General features: G+C 43.3%; 1 protein-coding gene and 1 pseudogene across 1 annotated transcript in view; both read left to right on the top strand.

Annotated features, from left to right (window-relative positions):
- LOC126941699 (uncharacterized) overlaps positions 1-15340 on the top strand; it is a 41596-nt pseudogene extending 26256 nt beyond the window's left edge.
- Positions 1-18404, top strand: part of ZNF776 (zinc finger protein 776) — a 39187-nt gene that overhangs the window by 6977 nt on the left and 13806 nt on the right. The window contains exon 3 of the mRNA XM_050768658.1: positions 15629-15790. The gene's annotated coding sequence lies outside the window, so the exon portion shown is untranslated. The remainder of the gene's footprint in view (positions 1-15628; positions 15791-18404) is intronic.

The following is an 18404-nucleotide window of genomic DNA, read 5'->3' on the forward strand; positions in this document are numbered from 1 at the left end:
AACTTAGATCACAACACTCAAGCCCCTGTGAATACCTGGAAAACCTTCCCAAGAAGGATGCGTCCAAACAAGCCCAGGCTTGTTTGTGAAGACTACAACAGATACCTAACTCTTCAATGTCCAGACACTGATGAATGTCCATAAGCATCAAGACCATCCAGGAAAAAAAGACTTCACCAAATGAACTAAATAAGGAACCAGTGACCAATCCCAGAGAGACAATGATATGTGATCCTGCAGATATAATTCAAAATAACTGTTTTGAGGAAACTCAGTGAAATTCAAGATAACACAGAGACGGAATTTAGAAGAAATTCCATCTGTCCTATCAGATAAATTTAACAAAGAGATTGAAATAATTAAAAGGATTTTCAAGGCTGGGCGTTGTGGCTCACGCGTGTAATCCCAGCACTTTGGGAGGCCAAGGCGGGCGGATCACGAGGTCAGGAGATCGAGACCATCCTGGCTAACATGGTGAAACGCCATCTCTACTAAAAATGCAAAAAATTAGCCAGGCTGGCAGCGGGCGCCTGTAGTCCCAGCTACTTGGGAGGCTGACGCAGGAGAATGGCGTGAACCTGGGAGGCAGAGCTTGCAGTGAGCTGAGATCGCGCCACTGCACTCCAGCCTGGGCAACTGAGCAAGACTCCGTCTCAAAAAAAAAAAAAAAAAGGGATTATGAATTCCAGAGTTGAAAAATACAGTTGACAGGCTGGGCGCAGTGGCTCATGCCTGTAATCCCAGCACTTTGGGAGGCCAAGGCTGGCAGATTACCTGAGGTCAGGAGTTCGAGACCAGCCTGGCCAACAAGGCAAAACCCTATCTTTACTAAAATTACAAAAATTAGCTGGGTGTGATGGCAGGCACCTGTAATCCCAGCTACTCCAGAGGCTGAGGCAGGAGAATCGCTTGAACCCAGAAGGCGGAGGTTGCAGTGAGCCAAGATCACGCCATTGCACTCTAGCAACAGAGTGAGAATCTGTCTCAAAGAAAAGAAAAGAAAAGAAAAATAGGATTGACATACTGAATAATACATCAGGGTCTTTTAATAGCATATCTGATCAAGCAGAAGAATGAATTAGTGAGCTTGAAGTCAGGCTACTTGAAAACACATAGGAGACAAAAAAGAATAAAAAAGAATGAACCATGCCTATGCGATCTAGAAAATAGCCTCAAAAGTGCAAATTTAAGAGTAATTGGCCTTAAACAAGAGGTGGATAGAGATATAGAAGTTGAAAGTTTATTCGGAGATTTTCAAGATGGTTGGCCAGATGCAGCCAGGAGGAACATCTGCCACCAAGGGACCAGAACATTGGGAAGACTGGTGCATTCGTAGCAGATTTTCAGAGGGATGACAGGAGTGCATGGAGGGAAGACACAGATGCTGAGTTGTAGTGGGAAGAAGCTAGGACCCTGAACGTGGCTACAACTCACCACTCCCCAAGACTTGTTCCTAGCTCTCAGTGACGCCTAGGGAAGGGGTGAATTGAGCAGGCACAGAGTAACCCACTCTTGCCATTGGCCTCTGGAAACCTGCCAGCAGGAGACTTCATGACCCCAGTGGAGCACAGCCAGACAAGCCCATTCCCCAAGGCTCACCTTGCTCCCCATACACTGAGCATTCCCATACACTAACAACATTCAAGCTGAGACCGAAATCCAGAATGCAATTTCATTCACAATAGCCACAAAAAGAGTAAAACACCTAGGAATACAGCTAACCAAAGAGGTGAATGATCTCTACAATGAGAATAACAAAACACTGCTCAAAGAAATCAGAGATGACACAAACAAATGGAAAAACATTCCATGCTCATGGATGGGAAGAATCAATATTGTCAAAATGGCCATACTGCCTAAAAAACAATTTAAAGTTCATATGGTGGCAAGACGTGGTGGCTCATGCCTGTAATCCCACCACTTTGGGAGGCCAAGGTGGGCAGATCACTTGAGATCAGGAGTTCTATTGGGGGAAACCCCACCCCCGATATTCAACATGGGTTTTTTTCTATTTCCCTAAGTGTTGGCTAGTCTGAGAAATAAAGGGAAAGAGTACAAAAGAGAGAAATTTTAAAGCTGGGTGTCTGGGGGAGACATCACATCTCAGCAGGTTCCGTGATGCTCCCTGAGCCATAAAACCAGCAAGTTTTTATTAGTGATTTTCAAAAGGGAAGGGAGTGTATGAATAGGGTGTGGGTCACAGAGATCACATGCTTCACAAGGTAATAAAATATCACAAAGCAAATAGAGGCAGGGTGAGATCACAGGAGGGGGTGAAATTAAAATTGCTAATGAAGTTTCAGGCACGCATTGTCATTGATAACATCTTATCAGGAGACAGGGTTTGAGAGCAGATAACCTGTCTGACCAAAATTTATTAGGTGGGAATTTCCTCATCCTAATAAGCCTGGGAGTGCTACAGGAGACCAGGGCTTATTTCATCCCTTTGGCTTCAACCGCAAAAGACAGCCACCCCTAAAGCGGCCATTTCAGAGGCCTGCCCTCAGGGGCCATTCTCTTTCTCACGGATGTTCCTTGCTGAGAAAAAGAATTCAGCTATATTTCTCCTATTTGCTTTTGAAAGAAGAGAAATATGGCTCTGTTCTGTCTGGCTCACCAGCAGTCAGAGTTTAAGGTTATCTCCCTTGTTCCCTGAACATTACTGTTATCCTGTTCTTTTTTCAAGGTGCCCAGATTTCATATTGTTCAAGCACACATGCTCTACAATTTGTGCAGTTAGTGCAATCATCACAGGATCCTGAGGTGACATACATCCTCCTCAGCTAATGAAGATGATGGGATTAAGAGATTAAAGTAAAGACAGACATAGGAAATCACAAGGGTATTGATTGGGGAAGTGATAAGTGTCCATGAAATCTTCACAATTTATGTTCAGAGATTGCAGTAAAGACAGGCATAAGAAATTATAAAAGTATTAACTTGGGGAACTAATAAATGTCCATGAAATCTTCACAATTTATGTTCTTCTGCCACGGCTTCAGCCAGTCCCTCCGTTCGGGGTCCCTGACTTGCTGCAACAGAGTTGAAGACCAGCCTCACCAACATGTTGAAACCCTGTCTCTACCAAAAAATACAGGAAGTAGCCCGGCATGGTACTGCACACCTGTAGTCCCAGCTAGTCTGGAGGCTGAGGTGGGAGAATCGCTTGAACCTGGGAGGCCGAGGTTGCAGTGAGCCAAATTCACACCACTGCACTCCAGTGTGGGCAGCAGAGTGAGACCCTGTCTCTAGATTAAATAAATAAATAGATGAATAAATTTTATACGGAACAATAAAAGGCTTAAATAGCCAAAGCGATCCTTGGCAAAAAGAACAAAGCAGGAGGTGTCACAGTACCCAATTTCAAACAATACTGCAAGGCTACAGTAACAAAAACAAGATGATATTGGTACAAAAACAGACACATAGACCAATGGAACAGAATAGAGAGCCCAGAAATAATACTGCACACCTACAACCATCTGATCTTTGACAGACTCTACAAAAACAAGCAATGGGGAAAGGACTCCCTATTCAATAAATGGTGCTGGAATAAATGGCTAGCCATATGCAGAAGATTGGAATTGGACCCTTTCCTTACACTATATACAAAAATCAACTCAGGATGGTTTAAAGAATTAAATGTAAAACCTAAACCTATAAACCCCCTAGAAAGAAAACTAAGAAATACTATTCTGGACATAAGGTCTGGCAGTGATTCATGACAAAGACTCCAGAAGCAATTTCAATAAAAACAAAAATGGACAGTTGGGACCTAATTAAACTAAAGAGCTTCTGCACAACAAAAGAAACTATCCACACAGTAAATAGACAACCAACCGAATGGGAAAAAATATTTACAAACTATGAATCTGACAAAGATCTATTATCCAGCATCTATAAGGAACCTAAACAAATTTACAAACAAAAAACTAACAACCCCATTAAAAAGCAGGCAAAGTACATGAACAGACACTTTTCAGAGGATGACATTCATGTAGCCAACAAGCATATCAAAAAAAAATGTTCAACATCACTAATTATTGGAGAAATGCTAATCAAAAAAACCCTAATGAGACACCATCTTGCACCAGTCAGAATGACTATTACTAAAAAATCAAAAAAATAACAGATGCTGGTGAGGTTATGGAGAAAAGGGAATGCTTATGCACTGCTTGTGGGAATGTAAACTAGTTCAGGTATTGTGGAAAGCAGCTTAGTGATTTCTCAACTACTGTTTGATCCAACAATCCCATTATTGGGTATATGTGCAAAGGAATATAGATTGTTTTGCCGTAAACACATGCACACATATGTTCATTGCAGCACTATTCACAATATCAAAGACATGGAATCAACATAAATGCCCGTCAACATGAGACTGGATAATGAAAATATGGTACATATACACCATGAAATACTATACAGCCATAAAAAACAATGAGATCGTGTCCTTTGCAGCAACGTGAATGAAGCTGAAGGCCATTATTACAAACTAACTAATGCAGGAACAGAAAACTAAATACTACGCATTCTCACTTGTAAGTAGAAGCTAAACATGGAGTACATATGGACACAAAGAAGGGAACAACAGACAGGCACCGGGGCCTATTGGGGGAACCAGCCTCCAATGTTTCGATGTAGGTTCTTTCTATTTTCCCTAAGTGTCAACTGGTCTGAGAAATAAAGAGAAAGAGTACAAAGAGAGGAATTTTATAGCTGGGCCTCCGGGGGTGACATCATGTATTGGTGGGTCCGTGATGTCCCCTGAGCTGCAAAACCAGCAAGTTTTTATTAGGGATTTCAAAAGGGGAGGGGATGTACGAACAGGGAGTAGGTCACAAAGATCACATGCTTCAAAGGGCAATAAAGATCACAAGGCAAAGGGCAAAGCAAAGATCATAAGGCAAGGGCTAAATTAGAATTATTGATGAGAGTCTATGTTCCACTTTGCACTTATTGTCTTGATAAACATCTTAACAGAAAACAGGGTTCGAGAGCAGAGAACTGGTCTGACCAAAATTTACCAGGCTGGAATTTCCCAATCCTAGCAAGCCTGAGGGTACTGCAGGAGACCAGGGTGCATTTCAGTCCTTATCTCAACTGCGTAAGATAAACACTGCCAGAGAGGCCGTTTATAGACCTCCCCCCAGGAATGCATTCCTTCCCCGGGGTATTAATTCTTAATATTCCTTGCTGGGAAAATAATTCAGCAATATCTCTCGTACTTGCAAGTCCCTTTAAAGGCTCTTTGCAAGAAGAAAAATATGGCTCTATTCTGCCTGACCCCACAGGCAGTCAGACCTTATGGTTATCTTCCTTGTTCCCTGAAAATCGCTGTTATTTTGTTCTTTTTCAAGGTGCACTGATTTTATATTGTTCAAACACATATTTTACAATCAATTTATACAATGGTGGCCCTGAGGTGATGTACATTCTCAGCTTACGAAGATAACAGGATTAAGAAATTAAAGACAAGACAGGCATAAAAAATTATAAGAGTGTTATTTGGGAACTGATAAATGTCCATGAAATCTTCACAATTTATGTTTAGAGATTGCAGTAAAGACAGGCATAAGAAATTATAAAAGTATTAATTTTGGGAACTGCTGTATGTCCATATTAAAATGAAATCTTCACAATTTATGTTCCTCTGCTGCAACTCCAGCCTGTCCCTCTGTTTGGAGTCCCTGACTTCCCTCAACAGAGGTCTACTTGACTTCCTGCAACAGGATGGGAGGAGAAGGATTGAAAAACTAACTTTTGAATAGTATGCATGTGACCTAGATGATGAAATTGTACATCAAACCCCTGCAACATGCAATTTGCCTATATAGCAAACCAGACCATGAACCCCTGAACCTAAAATAAAAGTTTTTTTTTAAAGTTTATTCAAAGGGATAATATCAGAGAATTTCCCAAAGATATTAGGAAGGAAAAGCTTTCCAAGAGAAAGATACCAATATTCAAGTACAAGAAGGTTATAGAATACCAAGCAGATTTAACCCAAAGAAGACTACCTCAAGACATTTAGTAATCAAATTACCAAAGGTCAAGGACAAAGAAATCCTAAAAGAAGCAAGAGAACAGGAACAACACACAAAGGAGATCCAATATGCCTGGTAGAAGACTTCTCAGTGTAAATCTTATAGGCCAGGAGAGAGTGGCATGATGGATTTAAAGTGTTGAAGGAAAAAACTTATATCCTAGAATAGTGGATCTGCTGAAAGTGTCCTTCAAACATAAAAGAGAAATAAAAACTATTCTGGATGAACAAAAACTGAAAGATTTTTGTCAACACCAGACTTGTCTTACAAGAAAAGTTAAAGGGAATTCTGTAATCTAAAAGGATGTTAATGAGCAATAAGAAATCATCTGAAGGCACGAAACTCACTGGTAATAGTAACTATACAGAAAAAAATATGGTAACACTGTAATTGTGATGTGTAAACTCCTATCTTGAGTAGAAAGACTAAAATATGAACCTATCGAAAACAATTACAATAACTTTTCAAGACATAGACAGTACAGTAAGCTATACATAGAAACAAAAAATGTAAACGCTGAGGGACAAAGCTAAAGTGTAATGTTTTTATTAGTTTTTCTCTTTGCTTGTTATTTTTTTATGCAATCAGTGTTGTCATCAGTTTAAAATAATGAGTTGTAAGATATTATATGGAAGCTTCATGGTAAACTCCATTCAAAAAACCTACAACGGATACCAAATTTTTTTTTTTTTTTTTGAAACAGAGTCTGGCTCTACCACCCAGGCTGGAGTGCAGTGGCCGGATCTCAGCTCACTGCAAGCTCCGCCTCCCGGGTTCACGCCATTCTCCTGCCTCAGCCTCCCGAGTAGTTGGGACTACAGGCGCCCGCCACCGCGCCTGGCTAGTTTTTTGTATTTTTTAGCAGAGACGGGGTTTCACCGTGTTAGCCAGGATGGTCTCGATCTCCTGACCTCGTGATCCGCCCGTCTCGGCCTCCCAAAGTGCTGGGATTACAGGCTTGAGCCACCGCGCCCGGCCCAAAAATTTTTTTAAAAAGAAATTAAAATATACAACCAGAGAAAATCACCTTCACAATAAGGAAGACAGGAAGGAAGAGAAGACCACAAAACAACAAGGCGTGAGTAAATCCTTACTTATTAATAATAACAATGAATGTAAATGGACTAGTCTCCAATCAAAATACACAGAGTTGCTGAATGAATAAAAACAAAGACCCAATGCTCTATTGTGTACAGGAAACATACTTCACCTATAAAGACACACATAAATTAAAATAAAAGGGATGGAAAAAGGTATTTCATGCCACTGGAAACCAAAAAATAGCAGGAATAACTACACACATATCAGAAAAATAGATTTCAAGAGAAAAACTGTAAACAGACAAATAAGGTCATTATATATAATGCTAAAGGGATCGATTCAGCAAGAGGACATAACCTTTGTAAATATGTCTACACCCAACACTGGAGCACCCAGATATAAAAGCAAATATTATTAGAGCTAAAGAGACAGATACACTCCAACACAATGATAGCTGACGATGATAACACCCCACTTTCAGCGTTGAACAGGTCTTCCAGACAGAAATGGACTTAATCTGCACTATAGAACAAATGGACCTAATATATATTTATAGAACATTTCATCCAACAGCTTCAGAATACATATTCTTCTCAGCACATGGATCATTCTCTTTATTTTTATTTTTTTATTTTTGAGACGGAGTCTCGCTCTGTCACCCAGGCTGGAGTGCTGTGGCCGGATCTCAGCTCACTGCAAGCTCCGCGTCCCGGGTTCCCACCATTCTCCTGCCTCAGCCTCCCGAGTAGCCGGGACTACAGGCGCCCGCCACCTTGCCCGGCTAGTTTTTTGTATTTTTTAGTAGAGACAGGGTTTCACCGTGTTAGCCAGGATGGTCTCGATCTCCTGACCTCGTGATCCGCCCGTCTCGGCCTCCCAAAGTGCTGGGATTACAGGCTTGAGCCACCGCGCCCGGCCGGATCATTCTCAAATACTATATGTTAGGCCATAAAATATGACTTGAAAATTTTTTAATTGAAATAGTATCAAATATCTTCTCTGACCACAATGCAATAAAAGCACAAGTGGACTTTTCAAAATGCTACAAAGAAATGGAAATTAAATAATTGGCTTCTGAATGACCAATGGGTCAATTAAGACACTGAAAAGTTGGGCTGGATGTGGTGGCTCATGCCTGTAATCCGAGCCAGGAGGATCACGAGGTCAGGACTCTAGCCTGACTGGGGAAAGGGGGACAGGAGAGCATTAGGAGATATACCTAATGTAAATAATAGCTAATGGGTGCAGCACACCAACATGGCACATGTATACATATGTAATAAACCTGCACGTTGTGTACATGTACCCTAGAACTTAAAGTATTTAAAAAAAAAAAAAGACCACCCTGACCAACATGGTGAAACCCCGTCTCTACTAAAAATACAAAAATTAGTTGGGCATGGTGGCACGCACTTGTGATCCCAGCTATTCAGGAGGCTGAGGCAGGAAAATTGCTTGCACCCAGGAGGCGGAGGTTGCGGTGAGTGGAGATTGCGCCATTGCACTCCAGCTTGGGTGACAGAGCAAGACTCCATCTCAAAAAAAAAAAAAAAGAAAGAAAAGAAATCGAAAAGTTTTGAGGCCAGGCGTATTGGCTGATGCCTGTAGTCCCAGCACTTTGGGAGGCCAAGGCAGGTGGATCACCTGAGGTCAGGAGTTCGAGACCAGCCTGATCAACAAAGTGAAACCCTGTCTCTACTAAAAATACAAAAATTAGTCGGGCGTGGTGGTGGGCACCTGTAGTCCCAGCTACTCGTGAGGCTGAGACAGGAGAATTGCTTGAACCCAGAAGGTGGAGGTGGCAGTGAACCGAGATTGTGCCACTGCACTCCAGCCTGGATGATGGAGGGAGACTCCATCTCAAAAAAAAAAAGAAAAGAAAAGTTTTTTGAAACAAATGATAATAGAAACACAGCATGCCAAAATCTGTGGGATACAGAAAAAGAAGTACTAAGGAGAATGTTTATAGCTATAAGTGCCTACATTATAAAAAAAAAAAAAAAAAAAAACCTTTAAATAAACAACCTTATAATGCATCTTAAAGAATTAGAGAAGTGAGAGCAAACCAAACTCAAAGTGAGTAGAAGAAAATAAATAGCTGCGCGCAGTAGCTCACGCCTGCGATCCCAACACTTTGGGAGGCTGAGGCAGGTGGATCACCTGAGGTCAGGAGTTCGAGACCAGCCTGACCAACAAGGTGAAACCCCATCTCTACTAAAAATACAAAAATTAGGCATAGGGCAGGCACCTGTAGTCCCAGCTACTCAGGAGGCTGAGACAGGAGAATTGCTTGAACCCAGGAGGTGGAAGTTGCAGTGAGCCAAGATCGGTCACTGCACTGTAGCCTGGGTAACAGAGTGAGACTCCGTCTCAAAAAATAAATAAATACATAAAAATAAAATAATAAAGATTAGAGCAGAAATAAATGAAACTGAAACAAAGAAAACAATACGAATGTGTTCAACAAAATGAGAAATTGTGGTTTTTGTTTGTTTTTTGTTTTTTTTGAGATGGGGTCTTGCTCTTGTCGTCCAGGCTGGAGTGCAATGGCAGGATCTCAGCTCACTGCAACCTCTGCCTCCTGGGTTCAAGTGATTCTCCTGCCTCAGCCTCCCAAGTAGCTGAGATTACAGGTGCCCATGACCACGCCCGGCTAATTTTTGTATTTTTAATACAGACAGGGTTTTGCCAGTTAGGCTGGAGTTGGAGACCAGCCTGACCCTGTTTGTTTTTAGTAGACAGGAGAAATTCTACCTCTACTAAAAAAAAATAATAATACAAAATAGTCCGGGCCGGGTGGCGCATACCTGTAATCCCACCTACTCGGGAGGCTGAGGCAACAGAATCGATTGCTTGAACCCGGGAGGTGGAGGTTGTGGCAAGCCAAGGTCGCGCCATAGCACTTCACATTGAGCAGCAAGAGCGAAACTCCATCTCAAAAAAAAAAAAAAAAAAAAATTAGCCGAGCGTAAAGGCACTGTAATCCCAGCTGCTTGGGAGGCTGAGCCCTGAGAATTGCTTGAACCCAGGAGGTGGAGGTTGCAGTAAGCTGAGATTGCATCACTGCACTCCAGCCTGGGTGATACAGCAAGACTCTGTCTTAAAAAAAAAAAAGGGCGGGGGGAGGGATAGCATTAGGAGATATACCTAATGTAAATGACGAGTTAATGGGTGCAGCACGCCAACATGGGACATGTATACATATGTAACAAACCTGCACGTTGTGCACATGACCCTAGAACTTAAAGTATAAAAAAAAAGGCCGGGCTCAGCGGCTCACGCCAGCACTTTGGGAGGCCGAGGTGGGCGGATCACGAGGTCAGATCGAGACCATCCTGGCTAACACAGTGAAACCCCGTCTCTACTAAAAATACAAAAAATTAGCAGGGCGTGGTGGTGGGCGCCTGTAGTCCCAGCTACTCGGGAGGCTGAGGCAGGAGAATGGCGTGAACCCGGGAGGCTGAGCTAACAGTGAGCGGAGGTGGCGCCACTGCACTCCAGCCTGGGTGACATAGCAAGACTCCGTCTCAAAAAAAAAAAAAAAAAGTCAAAAACCACCATGCAATGATAAATAATAATGGATCATTGAGGAAGAATTCATGGGACTTACATAGTCCTTTGTATTTGTGTATATATTTGGAAAAATCCATTACAAAAGTACAATATGGTCTTGCATCAATAACTTTATACAGGCATACTTTGGAGATAAAGCAGGTCAAATTTTTTTTTTTTTTTTTTTTTTTTTGAGACGGAGTCTCACTATGTCGCCCGAGCTGGAGTGCAGTGGTGCCATCTCGGCTCACTGCAACCTCTGCCTCCCGAGTTCAAGCAATTCTTCTGTCTCAGCCTCCTGAGTAGCTGGGATTACAGGTGCCCCCCCATCACGCCCGAGTATTTTGTATTTTTAGCAGAGATGGGGTTTCACCATGTTGGCCAAGCTGGTCTTGAACTCCTGACCTTGTGATCTGCCTGGCTTGGCCTCCCAAAGTGCTGGGATTGCAGGCGTGAGCCACCATGCATGGCCGACAGGCTTCTTTATTCCATAAATATCTCTAAATCCCATCGTCAAGGAGGCAGATTTGGGAACTGTTCTCCCACCTCTGCACTTGGCAACCTTGTGAATACATGCTTTCTCTGCTGTAAGACTTGTCATCTCAGTGATTGGCATACTGTGAGATGGACAGAACAGGCCTGGTTCTATATCAATAGTGTGAAGGAATTGTTTCATTTTATAGACTGGTATCCTCAGCTTCCTGAGGAACTTTTACTAACATGGATAGTGAGAGTAACTTATTTAGGGTAAATATCTTTGGTTTTAAATAATGCAGAGTGGAAGAACATATTTGGATTGATGTAGGACCTACAGCTCACTCTTGAACAATTGCAGATAGGTATGTATCATCCACACACACAGGAGTTTATTCCTGAAGGAACAGCCAGCCTGGGAGGGTGGATAAAAGCTACTCTAAAGTCTGTCTACTCGGCAAAGCGGGACTGTCTGACTCCACCTAAAATGCCAAGTGGGACTCCCCAGGTGAACCAGCTTAATATGCTTCCCATGCAAGCCATGTGGCACTAACATTATGATGATAGGAATATTTTACCTACTGAATATGTTTATTACCCAGGTCAAGGTAAATGTCTTGGTTTGGGGAACCCCATTTTCTTGGGCACCTCATGTAAACTTATTGCTGCAAAATTGAGCTATAGTCAATCTTACCAAATTTGCTTCCTATTATGGGCCTTTCAGATGCTAATAAAACCATTAGAATAATTAATAAGAAAATGATGAAAGGTATGGGGAGAATCAAATAGCTCCTTCCAGGAAGGTAGAAATTTTTAAATGGTTATAAAGAAGTAAGACAAGTAGACCGGGCGCGGTGGCTCACGTCTGTAATCCCAGCACTTTGGGAGGCCGAGACGGGCGGATCACAAGGTCAGGAGATCGAGACCATCCTGGCTAACGTGGTGAAACCCCGTCTCTAAAAACACAAAAAATTAGCCGGGCGAGGTGGCGGGCGCCTGTAGTCCCAGCTGCTTGGGAGGCTGAGGCAGGAGAATGGCGAGAACTCGGGAGGCGGAGCTTGCAGTGAGCCGAGATCGTGCCACTGCGCTCCAGCCTGGGCGACTGAGCAAGACTCTGTCTCAAAAAAAAAAAAAAAAAAAAAAAGACAAGTAAAGAAAACATGGATAGGAATGAAACTAAGAGGTAAAAGAAAAGGTGGAAATCATGATACTCATCCCAGCATGGTGGAAATCTTTGGATGGCTATTAGATTAATAAAATAAAAACTGATGGGATTAAAACAAAGGTCTGAATATAACACTATTCAAGGTTGGATGGACCAAAGAAAGTTCCTGTTGATCCCCCAACATTAAAGGGCCTTAAGCTAAGTTGCTGTAGTTCCTGAAGTTTGGATAAATTTGAAAAGCCAGAAGGTAAAGATACTATGAGAAACTCCACCTGGAATTGCCTAGGGTGATGGTTAGACTGGTTAATCAAGGTAGCACTTGGAAAAAAGGCCAAAGTCTCCTGGCCTGAACCCTGGGTGGAAACCTGAAGATGTCTGCACAAGACAGGGTAAAATGGTCTGGAGAGAAGAGTCCTGGGACTAGAACATAAAGTAAAAGTTGACAGGATTATGAAAGTTGGAAAGTTAAACATGCTTTTTTTTTTTTTTTTTTTAAGTTGTACTACCAATAAACTGAGTTCTTTCCCTACTTTGTGTTGGTCACAAAAAAAAAGAACACTCAATTTGAAAAAAAAAAAAAAAGGCAAGCAGGTTTTATTTCTGACCAGAAATGGAGAATGAGTAGTTCTTGCCCTAAATGCCTCTTCTCCCTGAACATAGAAGGCATAGGGTTTTTAGGGCCAGGCATGGTGGCTCACGCCTGTAATCCCAGCACTTTGGGAGGCCGAGGCGGGTGGATCACGAGGTCAGGAGTTCAAGACCAGCCTGGCCAACATAGTGAAACTCCGTCTCTACTAAAAATACAAAAATTAGCTGGGGGTGGAGGCGTGCGCCTGTAATCCAAGATACTCGGGAGGCTGAGGCAGGAGAATCGCTTGAACCCAGGAGGCAGAGGTTGCAGTGAGCCGAGATTGTGCCATCACACTCCAGCCTGGGCAACAGGGCGAGACTCCGTCTCAAAAAAAAAAAAAAGAAAAAGGTGTGGGGTTTTTAAGAACTGAGCGGCCAGGCGTGGTAGCTCATGCCTTTAATCGCAGCACTTTGGGAGGCCGAGACAGGTGGATCACCTGAGTTTGAGAGTTTGAGACCAGCCTGACCAACATGGAGAAACCCCATCTCTACTAAAAATACAAAATTAGCTGGGTGTGGTGGTGCATGCCTGTAATCCCAGCTACTCAGGAGGCTGAGGCAGGAGAATTGCTTGAACCTGGGAGGTGGGGGTTGCGGTGAGCCGAGATCGCGCCATTGCACTCCAGCCTGGACAACAAGAGTGAAACTCTGTCAAAAAGAAAAAAAAAGGACTGACCAACGATGTGAGAGGAATGTTAGCATGTACAAGGTGGGACTCCAGATGCACAAGCTCTGTTCATAAACATGCTTTTTCATAAAGCCCATGCATGCAAAATGTCAGTGATTACATTTGGGGGGAGGAAATTTTAGAGTTATAATGGTATGTTAATGTTGTAAAGGCAACTAGGGGTCATCTATTCCAGTTGCACCAGTTTGGGAGTCTTATTTTTTTCTGGTACCAATCTCTGTCCTAACCACAGAATACAAGACAGCCACAGTGAAGAATCCTCACTGCTCCCTCCTCAACTCGACACCAGACACTGAAGCCTAACCCACTCCAAACCACAAAAGATGATGATTCTGGGTTTCCTGGACTGGAATGGCATCAGCAACCTCAAAATACTATGCCAGCACTACCTGTTCCTGGTTTTCAATCCATGGGACACCTGAGAGAAGGCAGGTGGACAAGACACATCCACAAGAGCCTCCAAGAAATTTTCCATGACTTTGGAGGTGAAACCTTGCAGGGACCAACAGAACAGTAGGCTGGCCAGATACCCACATCAGCTAGCCAGCCATGGAGCTTGAATAAAATAAAATGCAAAGCAGTCTAAAAACAGGCATGTTTAGTTCTACTACATGTGGACATAAGGAGATATTAGATTGTCTGGGATGATGGGTTTTTTGGTTTGTTTGTTTTAGAGACAAAGTCTCACTCTGTCTCACAGGCCAAAATGGAGTGACATGATCATAACTCACTGTAGTCTTGACCTTATGGGATCAAACCGTCCTCCTGCCTCAGCCTCCCATGTAGGTGGGACTACAAATGTGCACCACTACAGCCTGATAATTTATTTTTACTTTTTTTTTTTTTGGAAGATACAGGGTCTCAATATTGTGCCAAGGGCAGTCTCGATCTCTTGGCCTCCCAATGTTTTGGGATTACACCCATGAGCCATCATGCCAGCCAAGTTTATGTGTGGGGGTGGGAGTTATTTTCTTTTAGTTTAGAGAGATTGAGTCTTGTTATGTTACCCAGGCTGCACTTGAACCCTTAGGCTCAGGTGATCCCCATACCTCAGTCTTCTGAGCAGCTGTTATGACAGGCACATGCCACCATGGCCAGCATATCTGAGAAATAGTCAACTGAGAAAACAAAACTGCATATCTGTAGGCAAAGTCTAACCGTATTGTATTGTATTGTATTGTATTGTATTGTATTGTACTGTATTGTATATTTTTGAGATGGAGTCTCACTCTGTCACCCAAGCTGGAGTGCAGTGGTGCGATCTCAGCTCACTGCAACCTCCGCCTCCCGAGTTTAATCAATTCTCTTGTCTCAGCCTCCCGAGTAGCTGGGACTACAGGTGCATGCCACCATGCCTGGCAATTTTTTTGTATTTTTAGTAGAGACAGGGTTTCACCATGTTAGCCAGGATGGTCTTGATCTCCTGACCTTGTGATCCACCCGCCTCAGGCTCCCAAAGTGCTGGGATTACAGACGTGAGCCACCACACCCAGCTATTATTTTTTTATTATTATTTTTTTTGAGATGAGGTCTTGCTCTGTCGTCCAGGCTGGTGTTTAGTGGCACAATCTCGGCTCACTGCAACCTCTACCTCCTGGATTCAAGCAATTCTCCTGCCTCAGCCTCCTGAGTAGCTGGGATTATAGGCACCTGCCACCACACCCAGCTAATTTTTGTATTTTTAGTAGAGATGGGGTTGTACCATGTTGGCTAGGCTGGTCTCAAACTCCTGACCTCAAGTAATCCACTTGCCATGGCCTCCCAAAGTGCTGGGATTACAGGCATGAGCCACTGCGCCCGGCCTAGTTTATTTTTGATGCAAGGTTTTTTTCAGTGCCTCTTTGCCAGTCAGAAACTTCTGTGGCTGAGGGGGCTTCTACTCATTTGTTCCTGTTGCCTCACTTTGACCCACAGCTACTGGGCTGGTCTGGCCCTGCTGCCACTTCCTGTTGCATGGGGTGGTCGCCTGGCACCAGCAGAGGACAGGAGGGCTCCTGCGTTACAGCTTCTTTTGCACCCACTGTTTGGCAGGTCCCAGGTTCTTGTCCCATGTCGAAGAAGAATGAGGTTACCTGGACAACTGAAGGATGAGAAAGGTGGAGAAGAGTTTTTATTGAATGATGAAACAGCTCTCAGCAGAAAGTGAACCCCAAGTGGGTGGCACCTACCTGAAGTAGACCTCCCCACTCGAAGGTAGGCAGTTCCCCAGTGTGGCAGTCCTGGACTTGTATGGGTTCAGAATGGGGGAGTGTATGCTGATTGGTTTGTGAGTATGCAAAAAAGGTTAAAACAAAGTCACAACTCAGAGGTGGGCACAACAGTGTAAATAACCAATTAGGGAAGGGTACGCATATGTAAAATAGGTGAAGGGTGGGGAACAGAGCAAAGTGTGCCAGACAGGAAGAAAGGTTCTCAATCTGGTCCATGGATTTATCCTGGATTGTAGCTAGGCTTTAAACTGTCTTTGGCTTGAAGGTCTGGTTTCACCAGGAATCTGCCCCTGTCTGCCTAGGATTTGTCTACCTGCTGCTGCTATCATTTTAGCTAAGATTAACAACTTTTATAGGACTATAGTGGGACACACAACACAGAATAACAAACATATGTGCAGACACAAGTATTATAGTGCAAACCTTGGCTTCTCTGTGTATGTTTACATTTCTGCCTACCTTAAATATCTGCTTTATTGTTTCTATCCACACTGGTATTGCTCAATACTCTCAAGAATGAAGACGAATCTCATTTTAGAGACAAAACTATCAGAGTGATAATCCTAATCAGGTACTGGTCTTAATTCTATCTCTCCTTAGATATCACTACTAAAAGTTTTATCAAGATTTAATTTTTAAAATTTTATTTATTTATTTATTTTATTTATTTTTACCATCCACTAATGTTGCAACAGCTCTATTTCTATTTTCTTTTTCTTTTCTTTTCTTTTTTTTTTGAAACAGAGTTTTGCCCTTGCTGCCTAGGTTGGAGTGCAGTGACGTGATCTCGGCTCACTGCAACCTCCACCTCCTGGGTTCAAGCAATTCTCCTACCTCAGCCTCCTGAGTAACTGGGATTACAGGTGTGTGCCACCATGCCTGGCTAATTTTTGTATTTTTAGTAGAGACAGGGTTTCACCATGTTGGCCAAGCTGGTCTCGAACTCCTGACCTCGTGATCCATCCATCTCGGTCTCTCAAAGTGCTGGGATTACAGGCGTGAGCCACAATGCCTGGCCTTCTTTCTTTTTTAGAGACAGGGTCTGGTTCTGGTACCCAGGTTGGAGCGCTGTGACCCTCTCTCCCTGGGCTCCTAAGCATTGGATTTACAGGCATGAGCCACCGCCCCTGGCCTCAACAGATCTATTTCTGTCACCACCATTAAATCAAATCACTACATAATTATTCTATAATTCTAAAAATTTTTTATTTTTATTTTTATTTTTTATTCCTTCTAAAAAAAAAGAAGGAATACATGTGCAGAATGTGCAGGTTTGTTACATAGGTATCTTCTCTTTTGTTGTTGTTGTTTTTTGTTAAGGTGGAGTCTCACTCTGTTACCCAGGCTGGAGTGCAGTGGAGCGATCTCAGCTCACTGCAACCTCCACCTCCCGGGTTCAAGGGATTCTCCTGCCTCAGCCTCTAGCTGGGACGACAGGTGCACGCTATCACGCCCGGCTAATTTTTGGTTTTATTTTGTTTTGTTTTTGAGATGGAGTCTCACTCTGTCACCCAGGCTAGAGTATAGTAGTGTAATCTCGGCTCACTGCAACCTCTGCCTCCCAGGTTCAAGTGATTCTCCTGCCTCATCCTCCCAAGTAGCTGAGACTACAGGCATGCACCACCATGCCTAGCTAATTTTTGTATTTTTAGTACAGACAGGTTTCATTATGTTGGCCAGGCTGATCTTGAACTCCTGACCTTTGGATCCACCCGGTTCAACCTCCCAAAGTGATAGTTTTTTTTGTTTTTTTTTTTTTGAGACGGAGTCTCGCTCTGTGGCTGGATCTCAGCTCACTGCAAGCTCCGCCTCCCGGGTTTAGGCCATTCTCCTGCCTCAGCCTCCCCAGTAGCTGGGACTACAGGCGCCCGCCACCTCACCCAGCTAGTTTTTTGTATTTTTTAGTAGAGACGGGGTTTCACCGTGTTAGCCAGGATGGTCTCAATCTCCTCACCCGCCTGTCTCGGCCTCCCAAAGTGCTGGGATTACAGGCTTGAGCCACCGCGCCCGGCCAGTGATAGGTTTACAAGAATTTTTGTATTTTTAGTAGACACAGGGTTTCTCCATGTTGGCCAGGCTGTTCTGAAACTCTTGACCTCAAATGATCCACCCACCTCAGCCTCTCAAAGTGCTGGGATTATAGACGTGAGCCACCATGCCGGGTCTTTTTTTTTTTTTTTTTTTTTTTTTTTTTCTTTTTTTTTTTTTGAGATGGAGTTTTGCTCTTGTTGCCCAGGCTGAGTGCTACGGCATGATCTCAGCTCACTGCAACCTCTGCCTTCCCGGTTCAAGTGATTCTCCTGCCTCAGCCTCCCGAGTAGCTGGGATTACAGGCATGCACCACCATGCCTGGCTAATTTTGTGTTTTAATCGAGACAGGGTTTCTCCATGTTGGTCAGGCTGGTCTCGAACTCCCGACCTCAGGTGATCCACTCACTTTGGCCTCCCAAAGTGCTGGGATTACAGGTGTGAGCCACTGCACCTGGCCATTTTTAAAAATTATTATTATTTTTTTCACTTTTTTTTTTTTTTTTGAGACAGAGTGTCTGTCTTCCAGGCTGGAATACAGTGGCAGTATCTTGGCTCACTGCAACCTT

The sequence above is a fragment of the Macaca thibetana genome, chromosome 19, assembly GCF_024542745.1.
Source record: "Macaca thibetana thibetana isolate TM-01 chromosome 19, ASM2454274v1, whole genome shotgun sequence".
Lineage (NCBI taxonomy): Eukaryota > Metazoa > Chordata > Mammalia > Primates > Cercopithecidae > Macaca > Macaca thibetana.